A 12,858-nucleotide genomic window follows, 5' to 3' on the forward strand; every position below is an offset into this window, starting at 1 on the left:
GACATGAACACAACCTTCAGCAGGAGTGGAGTGGCTTTGACACGGCCACGGACGGAGGGAAAGGAAAACGGTATTAAAACGCCTCATCAATCAGCAGCTCTGCCAGGTCCTGAGATGATGTTGAACTGTTGCATGTGTTGGCTGAAAAAAGGTGACAAGTCAGCCCCTCGAATGTGTTCTCTGGCACATCGGGTCTCATTCAGAATGATTGAATTGGAGACCTTTTTCAAGACTGTTGAGGGACTTGCAGGAATTGTTTGTAAGTCGACCAAATCCACATATTTTCCGGCTGAAGTTGTGAGTTGCCGCATCCCAAGAGCATCATCCATCAGGTGGATCTCCAATTCCAGGTTGGCCCAAAGTATCCTCCAACACCTACCGGATCTACGCCAAGTCTTCCACTAAATGACGGTCTTGATCTCACGTCAGGGAACTAAAACGGTTAAATAAGGAGACCCTCCGCCATAAAGCTATCAGAAATGACAGGAAAAGAATATCCTATAATGTAATCCACATATCCCATATTCTTTGATCTGATTTGGTGGGATTATACTGTCCACACACAGCTGCTGCTTTCTAACGAACAAAACGTTTGAAGCTGGTCTTAACTATCACTTCTACATCTGTGGATCCAGTTTGAAAGCCAGAAAGACCTGCAGCTAGCACAATGCCACGGTTCACCCTCGGTTGATATTTACATTCAAAAAGGAGACTTCAAACGTCCCCTCGCTAAGATGTCTCTCTCTCTTTTTCTTTATCCTGGAGCGCCGTCGCCAGACGGCCGTTTTCTACAGGTGTGCTGACTCCAAGGGCCTTTTCTCTCTGTCGTGGCATCAGTGTCGTATGTCTGCTTCGCTCATGTGAACTAGATTTTAGACTTTGATAGCTCCCACGGCAGATTTCACTCCACCTTACTGCACAGAAGCTGTTTAGAGTGCTTTGCCAGGTGTATGTAGACGCGAAACCTTACAAGTGTGCAGTTGAGCTCAAAATGAAGGTCGGAGGTCGGTCTGATCCGAACCAGGTGCTGGAAGTAGAGGAGTAGGACGTCCCGCTTTATGTCCCTCATTATGCATCTTGACTGGTGTCTCTTAGTTGATCTGTGTTTTAACACCAGTCTGTATGTTTTGGTTAGTGGACTCTGAACACAATGAAACCACAGTGAAACGGACCAGTCGCTGTCATCAGCATCATTCAGTCAATTCAGTCGTTTCTCATTCCTCATCTTCCCTCCCTGCAGGTTCACCTCTTTCTTTCTTTCATTCATCTGCCCCCAAGCGGTTCTCCTCTCTCCCCCTCTGACCCGCGGGGCTGTTGTGGGCCGGCTGTAGCCGAGCAGAGCTCAAGGTGGCTCACTGACATTTAGCTCAATCTCCCTTCGGGATCGGGTTACTGCGGCTCATCCTAAGCACTGTGCTCTAATGCTAATAAAACACAGCAGCGATAATGCTGCACCACCCGGGCACACACACACACGCACACACACACACACATATCAACGGTCTTAAATGGCGCGGAGGCAATTCCTGAAACGTTAGTTTGTGATCATTACTTGGAAAGAGTGATTTTGCACATCAAGTCATTCGAGTTGAGCTTCAACTTGAGGATTGAATGATTTCACCTTAACATCCCGGTGTTTTATTGGACTCGCGTTATCCTTCCGTCATTAAAATAGCTTTGCTTGGCTAAAGTGGGCCTGTGAGGCGAAGTCGATGTGTTCAAGGTGCCGTCGCTCACAGCGTGTTGACTTGGTGTCATGTTTGCTGTTGTGATTGTTGATTTAAGGATATTTAAGTACGGGGGTATCATGACACGAGAGAGAGGACACAGACGTCCTAAAACAGGACGTCCTCTGCCGTGGACCCCTTAGTCCTCTGTAGTCCATTTAAAATGATCATATCAACACAGACTCAGTCTTAAAGATTGGCAAATGCATTATTATGCTAATGGGATAATCAGTTAATCTTACCAAGAGGCAAAAAGAAGTCAGATTGAATGAAAGTCAAAGATTGTTTAAAGATGATTTAGGGTGTCTTGTGATTGACAGGTTGCTCCCACGGCGTTGTCCTGTCTGGAAGTTGACCGTGTTGTAGTCCTTCAACTTTAACCCTCTTACAGTTTGTTTTCAGTTCAGGAAGGTTAACTTTAACTGCTTTGACTTGACCGCCTAAAAATGTCTTATGCCACACAAAAAAAAAGTTTCTAAAAAGCATTTAATCCCCTTTGGAAGTTTTTGTGTTTTTATTATATCGCAAAGTCAAACTGATGTCGCTTCATCTGCAGAAAAAGACCAAATAATGTCAACGTGACGTCGCTAGTGATATATTACTAAAGAATAAATATTGTAAAACACGAATGCTCTGTGTGTCTGACACGTTGTGTCTTATTATTATTTGTTTGCTTGCTTTAGTTGTGACAGCAGACTTCCACATTGTCCTTCCCTCTGGAATGATTATGCGCATAATGATTTGGAGCTGGGTCGGGGACAGGCTCAGTCGTGATGTAACAGGCTCGCATGTGTGAGAGCTCGTTGGCAGGCGGCTCGGTGTGGGAGGTGGGCACCTCGGGACTGCCTGCCTGTGGCGGCTCATCGCTGTGAGAGACACAGGAAGCACTTTGAGGGAGGATGATGAGGGCCAAAAGTAGCAGCAGAGCAAGCAGTGGTGCATTTGTGTGTGTGTGTATGTGTGTGTGTAGGTAGTGCGTACACCGCATCGTATTATTAGCTGAAGCAGGGCAGCTGGGGTTTGAAGTGCCCCACTGTAACTGTACCTATAGCAGCAGTTGTGCTCCTCTGGTATAAATAGTGCACGGGGCATGCGAGCAGGCAGTTATGACACAATGGCAGAATTTCTGTGTTCTTTCAGGGCGGTTTGAGAATGTGACACCCTGCAGGCGAGGAGGACCCCCCTAGATGCTGCACGGAGGCTTGAAGGTTACCTCAAGGTGGGGACGAGTGTGCAGGGCGCTGACCAGATTATTCTCCTGTTTGACTGAGTAAAAAGCACAGTTTCCTCTTTTAGGGAGAAATTATTCATTTGAGCACACTTTAAAGGAATAGTTGGAAAATGTGTCCGGATCACTCGTATTAATTTTCTCGTTTCTGCAAGAAATCAAATATTCCAAAATGTCTAAGTATTCTTTTAACACAGCTGATGAAACCTAGTAACACATCCAGGTTTGCATCATTCAATTATTTCATAAACCAAAAAGGAATAAGAGTTTTCTGTTTTACATGTTTTAACGTTTGCTTGGTAAAATGAGGGAGTGAAATAAGTGAGTGAAGAGGGGGAAAGATGCTTTGAGATGTTTCCACTGGGAGAGAAATATAGAGGATCAGCTGACCATCTTCTTAACTTCAGTTACCAAAGGGGAGAAGTAAGTAGTCGAAAAGCGATGACTGACCAAAAAACATGCTGTAGTTTTAATACTTTTCATTATCCGTTGAGATCAAACAAATCTGGTGGGGTTTCCTCCATCCGATGGGTTTTAAACATGGTGGCCGAGTCACAAACTTTATCATTTTACTGCTGAACAGAACATTCAAATGATGTTTCTAAAAGAATTTGAGGCTAGAAATAGTCAACACAGTAACATAATCTAGATTAATATTGGATCAGCCAGCCTAGTTTGACTGTTTGGTTTCATGAGCTTCTTGAAGGACGGACCTCATCAGAGGTTCAGTATGGTTATGATTATGCAAATTCAGTATACGGCAAATGGTCCGTCTGCTCGCTAAACTGCATCCGTTATGCAGCGTGCGGCGGGTCTCCTGCTCTCCATCACGTCTACACTCCAGGTGTTTCCTCTCTATGCTGATGACTAAGGGTAATATTTGTATGTTTTTACGTGCATGTTTAAGGATTCAGTGAGGAACAGTAGTCATGATGTCACACTGTCCTCCATTAGCATTATTCACTATTGCTGAGATTATTAATTTAAATAAAAGGTGATTTAATTGGTTTGAAAATCACTTTTTGGCCCAAACAATAGTGCAATAGTATATATTGTGTTTAAGTTACTCACACCTTTTTTTTTTGTCATTGTACCTAAACTAAAAACGTAAAACTCTGCTTTTGTGGCTTTTATTAAGGAAACTATTTTGTTTCAGTTTATAGGTGTGAATTAGGAGTGTCATCTTATCAACTATAGTTATAAATATACTTATTTTAAAAATAAGTATATTTATATCATATTAGAATACTGTGTAAATAATTCAACGCTTTTTAAATCACACTTTTGCATAGTATTGGTTAGATACCCTTGTATTGTATTTTGAGTGTAATTAATTTGCCAAGTTAAAAAAAACAAAAAACGATGATATCATAATCACAAATTCCTTCGACCAAGATAATTGTGTGGTGAAAATGTGACACTGTGACAGCCTCTGTGTGAATACGCTCCCGTCTCCTGCCATCCCAACAATCTCTTGGCTGAAATCAGCCTGTTCTCCGTTTCAGCTTTCAGCTTCTTGTCCTCTCCTGCACCCACTTCCTCACTTTGCTGCCACGTGCCCCGAAAGCTGTCCCTGGAAGTAAACCAAGGCCAGGCGCGCCTCTTAAGTAAGTGTGTCGCTGAGAACATAAAGTGAGGAGGCACTCCAGGCTCTCGTGTTGCCTATGTCAACACATCTCAGCCCCCCTTCTTCTCCTTCTTCTTCTTCTTCTTCTTCTTCTTCTTCTTCTTCTTCTTCTTCTTCTTCTTCTTCTTCTTCTTCTTCTTCTTCTTCTTCTCCTCCTCTCAGGTCAAAAGAGAGAGTAGAAACCGTTAAAGAGACACTTTCTCCTCAGAAGATTTGTTTGGGCTTTGTACTGAAGAGCCAACACGTTTGATAAACAAAGGCCTGTCCAGTCCTACAAGACATATGGTATCAATAAGATACCTCGATACCAGCTACTGTTTGTATTGCATATTTAAATCTCTTTGATTTATAACTTGTTGACGTGTGGAAGTGTGTCTGAGTTTGCTGTGAGATGTCAAGATATACAGGAGCCAAATCAAGTTAGACCGAGCTGCAGTGTGCTCGCTAACGTGTTTCATAATGGGCTGTGAGATAATAACAAAACTTAACTTGATTCTTCTTAACATATTCATGTTTTTTTTCCCTTCAAAAAAATATTTATTGATGTATTTCATCATTTTTTTGTAACATTAGAAGCACTACTGCTTTTGTCCACAGGGGCGGCTAAAATCCATACAAAATGAAAGTTCCTTAACTTCAAATGAACGTTAAAACACATTAATTAAATGACCTCTTTTAGACCCACAGATTATATGGATGTTACAGTAAGAGGTAGCTCATGTCATTTTTCGGAATATTTTCCGGAAAATTCACACTCTCCGACGTATCTGGGCTGTAAGCTTATTCCAGTATTGTTTGATACAATATGTAGAAATTATACCTTTTTAAGTTCTGATGAAATAGTTAAATTCATCAATGAATCAAGAAAAAAATCTAAACGCTAAAACATAGATTTCTGATCCCAATTTTCTGGGGGTTGGGGCTAATAATGACCTCATTATGTCTTAAATCCTGTCCACGACCCTACAAAGATAGCAAATATATAGCTTCTTTAAAAAAAATAAAATAAAAAAAACAGTTTATGTGCATTTGTTGATGATAAAGCTTTCTAACTATGTGTGAAGTAATATTACCAACATTGGAATTTAGGTTTACATTTTCCCCCAAAAAATCTTTACTAAGCTAAACCATACTAGCTAAGGTTTAGCTAGCTTAAATCTGCACCTTCTTCTGTTTGTTATCATGGTCATATTTGATTTGACTTGAATCAACGTGTTTAAATCTATAAGTTTCCCTCTCAGTTCATACTGTGTGTTCAGATGTCTGAGTGGAGCCGCGGGGGCTGTGAAGAGTTTTAACATTCCTGAATGCGCCTCATAGATGTTACTTCGCTTCATAAGAATGGTCGCAGAAAATGCTTATGCTAATGAGACAATGAGCACATGTGCCCATTGTGTGTGTTAGCTAACCTCTGGCAGGTTTGCTGGAGGAGTTTTGAATTCTCGGAGCTTCGGAGTATATTTAACCCTGTGGCTCCCCTGCCGGATGGCCCCGCCATATACGGGCCTGAGCGCGGCAGGCCGGGAATGACTGGATGCACATGGGCTGGAGAAACGCCAGCGGTAACAGGATGATGGATCAGTGTCGAGCAAGATGGAGGGAGTACGCTGAGAAGAAGATGAGAGAGAGTTGTGGAAGTTGCGAAGGACGAGTGTCTGTCGTCCTCTTTGCTCGCTCGTTTGCAGCTGTGGCCTTGTGGGTAGTTTAGAGGAAGACAACAGAGGAGGAGGAGCAGGACCAGAAGATGCTGCAGCTGCAGGTTCAAGTGTATTTGATTGGTTGCTTTTATATCAACTGATGTATCTTTTGAGAAAACATAAAGTGGCGCACACAACCCCGGCCCAACCCCCCCAATAAATTATGTGAGAACAGAAGCCGCTGGCAGTTTGGATGAAGGCTGCAATCAGAGCAACAAGCATGTGAGAGGATATATCAATTTGACCTTGCAGACACAAGTGTCAACATTTCTGAGCATGTCACAATGTGTTCAAGTGTGAGTGTGAGACAGACAGAGAGACAGACAGACAGAGTGCATGGCATGCATCCGACAGGTGTGTGTGTGTGTGTGTGTGTGTGTGTGTGTGTGTGCGCATGCTCATCCAAGTGTGAGTGTAAATGCAAGGGTGTCTGTCTGTGTGTGTGTCTGTGTGTGTGACAGGTGTTTAGCTGGAATGGTGCTAAGCTTTAAGTGCTGTTTCAAACCAAGCCCTATTCCTGGGGTATACACACACAAATACACACAAACATGCACACACTCTCACACACCATAACGGTAATCATCAATAGGAGGGTACATTAATTGCCCCTGTCGAGAAGTTGAATACTTATTGGTAGAGTGATATCATTTTTTCAGTAACGATTACCCAAGGTAAATACCATTCACACACACACACACACACACGCACACACACACACACACACACACACACACACACACACACACACACACACAGACAGGATACACACACCATGTTTTGTTTCCCAGAGGGTCATTTCAAATAAGACATGAGTGCTGTAGAGGTGACGTCTGTTTGGAGGCCAACCAGAGAGAAGCGCTGGCTCCCTCAACAACAAGCTAACGGTACTTTTCCGTTGTATTTTGGATGATTGCACAAATGAAGCTCTGTGGTAAATACATGTTTCTGATACTAACACGCTTTGTTCCACAAGATAATGTTGACAAATTAAAGCAGGTTTACGATGTTCAAAGCATAAAGGCGATGACCAGAAGTAAAAAGCTTACCTGATGCTACTACCGACCAAGACCACGGTCACGCGACTTTACATGTTCACCACTATGCTAAAAGTCTCATTTAGCCCCTTGTTAGCAAAAGCTTTTCTAAGACATGCAAAAGCTTCCAAAGTCCCAAGAGAGGTATTTACTTTGTAATCTATGTCGTAGAACAAAAAGCTTGTGTGAAAAAAACTCAGAACACAATGGCTTTGAGGTGAGGACACCAGAAGTGCAGCGACGCCGACTCATTTCAGGGTTTAGAGTTCATTCCTGCAGCAGCGAGTGTCCAATCATGGCTGAGCAACCGTAACTAGGCATAGCAGGTATGTCTTTGGGTTAACCACACAGTGTTTAAGGGGCTGTAGTGTAAAATATATTCTGTATATCAAAGGTTTGGAGGGTGGTAACATGTGATGCAAGTGTCAGATCCCCTGAAAAGAGACGTCAACCCGGTCTGCGTTGAATGGTTCTAATGAACGGCGGACATGCTCCACCAGAAACATCAAAATGCACAGCAAGGTGCAGAATTCTAGCATCTTAGATCTGAGAGTAGGTTAAGTTAATTAAAAATTTCTTAATATTGACATGCAGGAAAAAACAATCATCAACCTATATTTGTACATTACATTTAGCTGACGCTTTGATCAAAAGCAACTTACATTTTTGCTCTATACACCGTAGACAAATCAACAGGGAGCAATTCAGGGTATTGTCTTACTCAAGGACACAAAGACAGTGACTAGCAGAGGATGGGCTCAAACCACCGATCCTCTGATTGAAAGACGGGCATGCTAACCATTAAGCCACAGTCGCCACCTTCGCAGTATAATCCTATCCTCAATCGGCACCTTCCTATGGCTTCAGGCTTTATTTACAAGGACGACATTGTTTCTTTATCTCCATGTCTTGCATGTGGATCCTCAACTGGTGATGCTAACTGTTAGCCCGTTAACCTATTAACTTTAGCATCAGTTTACTTTAGCTCAATACCTCCCGAACAATTTCGCTAACACCCAATGAAGAATCTCCCTTGTGTCACGAACCACAGTAGCGTCTCCCGGTGTTCAAACACGACTCCAAGACACTGGATGTAGACGTCGGTCCGTGCGGTCAGAATGAAGCGGTCGGGGCACCGCTCAGGGCAAGGCTGCAGGACGGCGACCCCGCGGCCCATAAATCAGCTGCAGTATGCGCGGAGCTCGATTACCGCTCCGGAGCTGGAACCAAAAGAGCCCAGTGATGAAAGAGGAGCCAAGTAAATAATACAACAGTGAGTCCATCACTGCTGCTCTCAACTCTCTATGAGCCTATGATGGGCACTCAGAGCAGAAAACAATGGCCAAGGCCCTTTTCGGAAAGTAAGATGTGAGCAGATTGAATGATTTAATGATAGAGTAAGACGTTGTATTTGTTCATAAATGCAGGCGAAGACACACTTTTGTTAATGGTTATTTCTTGATATTCTTTGACACATTAAGAATTCAATTGAATATAGAGATATTTCCCTGTGTCATATGAATAAAACCAGCTTTAATTGTCTTTAATAGTCGGGAAAATGAGTGTAATTGACAGTGTAAGTGAGGGGTCAGGGCTACAAAGGGCCGCAAAAATAGTTAGCTGAACAGAAGGTCTCATTTCTCCAGAGCCAGTTGACAACACTTCCTATTAATAGTGAGGATTGTCCTTGGGTATTTTTATAAAAGGAGATGGGGTGTGAGTGTGCAAGTGTGTGCATGAGGAAAGTAAGGCAGGAGGGGATGAGGATTTCTCAGAGAAGACGGACAGAGGGACGCTCGTATTACAGCAGACTTACGCACCGCTCGGTTAATGCGTCACACTTCACCCATTGGCTTGTCGCCCCTTCCCCAAGGCTCCTCCATCCTCCTCGGTACACTCAATGTCACTTATTCCATGTATTTCTGTTTTTGTCTGTCATTTTCTCCACAGTGCTTTCTACACACACACACGCCGCACGCACACACACTCTCACACACACACACACGCTTGCACACACGCTTGCACACACGCTCACACGCTCCCGGTCTATTTTTAGCGTGCTGAGGGGTTTGAAGGTAGAGTTGTGTCGACCCCTCTTCTCACCCCGGCTCCAGCCCTTACAAGGACCCCCCGGCCGACACCGTTGCCCAGCAACCAGCTGTGTTTGCACCTAAGCTGTGAAGGTCCAGCGCACGACCTGCACCTGCCCTTCATCATCTTAATTATCCACGTCATCCCATCCCCCCGTCCTCCTTCATATCATCGCCATTTTGATCCTATAGTTCACTTTGCTAACGCAGCCAAAAGAAGTGAAGTTGTGCCAACGGTGTGTTCAGTTGTTGAGGAGTTGTTTGTTATCTGTGTGTGCGTGTGTGTGTGTGTGTGTGTGTGTGTGTGTGTGTTGACTGACTGAGTTCTCAATATAATGACATGCCAGCTGTGAAAATGTAAGAAATATGCACAATCGCATTTTTTTTTTTTGAAAACCTGTAGAAGTTCAAGCTTTAAGAGGGCAATGAGTTGCTTGAAGAAGCTCAGTAAACAATTGCTTTTTAGGAAATTTGATTATTTATGTTTCATATTCATGTATGAAAAAAAAAGTATATATATTTTTCTTTGTTCTTTGCATTCCTTGTCTGAACGTGGCGCCTACGTGACCAACAATGGGACTCGACCGCTGACTGGAGTATAAAAAACAATCATCAAGAAGTTCACAGGTTTATGAAGTGTAACTTATTTGGTGAGGCGATGAGCAGCAAGGCTTGTGCTGCATGTTCTCCTGCAGGCTTTATTAGTTGGAAAGCTCCAGCAGTCCAACGATTGTTCTCTGAATCTTTATTCCTCTCTTCTTTCTTCTATTTCTTCCGTACGTATTTTGAACATCTGCTCCTTCATATTTTCAGCTACAGAAACCGTTCAGCTAATAAAATATTCAGCTCCTTCAGGAGAGGGGTGATATGATATTTCATATTTCTAACTTTTCAACTTTTTTCATTATTAAGCTTTTTCTTGTTTTCATTTTTTTATGGGATCCTCTGGAGAAAATCTTCAAATCCGCTTGAACTTCTTCAACTTTAAAAGCTTACAAGTTCTGCGTAAGTTCAGCTACAGACACCACTTGAACTTTAACATGTTGACAACAACTTTAACTGTATTACTGTATAATTTGAATCGGATTCATAGCCTACTTTTTGATCTGTCACCGTTTATGTTTTATGCTTTTTTCAGACCGTTTCTGACATTACAATGCACAGCTCAGAGCACGTGATGTCATCGCGAGAGCACAAAGCAGCTTGAGACTATTGTGAAAAAAAAAAATGTATTCTACCATTAATTCTACGATTTTCACTCTACAGGCATTATTTATAGATCGAAATGTAGAAAATCTTGTGTTTTGTCGTAGACGTAGGTCGATGGAATCCACAGATTCACACATTTGACTGAAGCCGCCTGAACGTGAGAGGAAGTGCACGTCCCTGCTTTATAGAGCGCCATGTTCGTTCTGTTTCAAAAAGATCTCCCACAGACAATCGTACCTGATTTCTACATTGCCAATAAAGACACATTTTTTTTTACAGTATCTGTTTATCAAGTCATCTGTCCTCTCAAGGAATAACATCGAAGCAATAGGAGCTACGGATATCTGAGTTTAAGATAGTCCGATAGGTGTTCCTCAGCTTCAACTCCACATTAAGCCAAAGGGACTGTCCCTTTGAATTTATCACAACCTTGGAGGTTGGCAGCACACAGCTGATTGATATGACCTCACTAGTGTAGTTTTTCACACAGACACACACACAAGCAGGCAGACAGATACACACAGCTAGAGTGGAGAGCCAATTGCCGGAGTGAGAGGAAGCAACAGTGACTTGTTAAAACAATAATCTTAATTTTCTGCTCCATTTGACTAAATCGGAGCACAATTTTCCCTCATAAAGCAAATCAGAGCACTTTCTAAACCTCACAAACATTGAAGAACATGGAAATGTTCAGAAAAGTCACCTGATTCCGATATTTTCGCGACCTTAAAAAGGTAAAAAGCTCTCACTAGAGCTCACGGTTGGTTTGTCTCTTCTGGGCGACGAGGCCCACCTCTCTACAGCGTGTAGACATGAATCCTAAGCTAACGAGGACACACCAATTCTTAGTTAAAGCTGATTATACACTAATGAAATTATATATGAATGATATAATTCCACGTCTGCTAATGCAATCCCCAAAATGCTCCACGCTGGCCCTTTAATTCAATGATGGATGTCAGTTATTATTAACTCTCTCACCTTTGAACATCAGCCATACCGCTATAATCATAATCACAAGCATCTCTTAAGAGCCAATTATAACAACCATCATCATTATCTTTCCATGCCGAGTCACCATTTAGCCCTCATGTCGGTCAATGTCGTCAGGTTCAATTATGATAATTACCCCGCGGAGACGCAGAGTGTGACAGAGAGCCGTGATGGGGATGGCGTGGCCAGAAGGAGCGAGCAGGAGCAGAAAGGTCGAGGCCATTAGGAGGAGACAGCTGCTGGAGACGGAGTGCCGTGTTGGAGGGCAGACAATCAACCGCAGGCATGAGTCCGGTGAAAAAAAAAGAGACAGCCTGAAGGCATAAAATGTGACGGTTACACAAAATGTGTCAGTAAATTAATGGTCTGAATGCGTGGTTCAAACTACTTTAGTTAAAGGAGCTGTGTGAGGAGACGAATACAATATGAAATATTCAACATATTTTACTTTAATGGGGTCAGATTTGTGAAATGAGAACTTAATTAAATTGAGGTCTCCAATTATTGCTGGTTCCCGAGAGAACAAATTCAGCTTTAAACTCAAAGAATTTATTGTTGATTTTGGTCCTTCACTTTTAAAAAAAAAACAACCTTCAAAGAGCAGAAAATAGTGTTGTTGCCGAAACTGCAGCTGTGTTGTTTTCTATGCATCTTTGATCCTGGATTACTTTTGTTGTACTTTGACGGATGAGTCAAAAGGTCAACGTTGAGACTTTAAACCTGCAATAATGAAAATATTTGGCCACTTGGGGGCAGCGGAAAACAAGCCGTGAACACAACATTATGCGATTCTCTGGTTTCAGAAGTCATGTGATCTGTTGCTGACACATATTGAACCAGCTTTAATCTGCACAAACATGCAGACTTGTGGCTCTGGGCTTTTTTGTAAATGTTTGGATTAATGAAAGACAAAACGGTCCTGAAGCGATGTTATAACTGGAAATACACGATGCTGTGTGGTCATTAATAATTGATAAAAGAAGTTATGATATAAAAACATCAGGGTAAGATGAACTGTGTAGAACCGCGTTCATATGGATCATTCAGATTATCACCTTTTGAATTATTGAGTTAAAGTCGTTTATCTTTTCCGCATCAACCCTTTAGCGGGACGTCAAACAAACAAACACACACGCACACACACACACACACACACACACACACACACACACACGCATGTTGGCCTACGTTTCTGTAGAACACCAGAGATTTTGTATATTTCCTCACATAACTGAATAAAAAACAATCTCGTG

The sequence above is a fragment of the Clinocottus analis genome, unplaced genomic scaffold (assembly GCF_023055335.1).
Source record: "Clinocottus analis isolate CAN_PGR_092001 unplaced genomic scaffold, fCliAna1.0.p SCAF_16, whole genome shotgun sequence".
Classification (NCBI taxonomy): Eukaryota; Metazoa; Chordata; class Actinopteri; order Perciformes; family Cottidae; genus Clinocottus; species Clinocottus analis.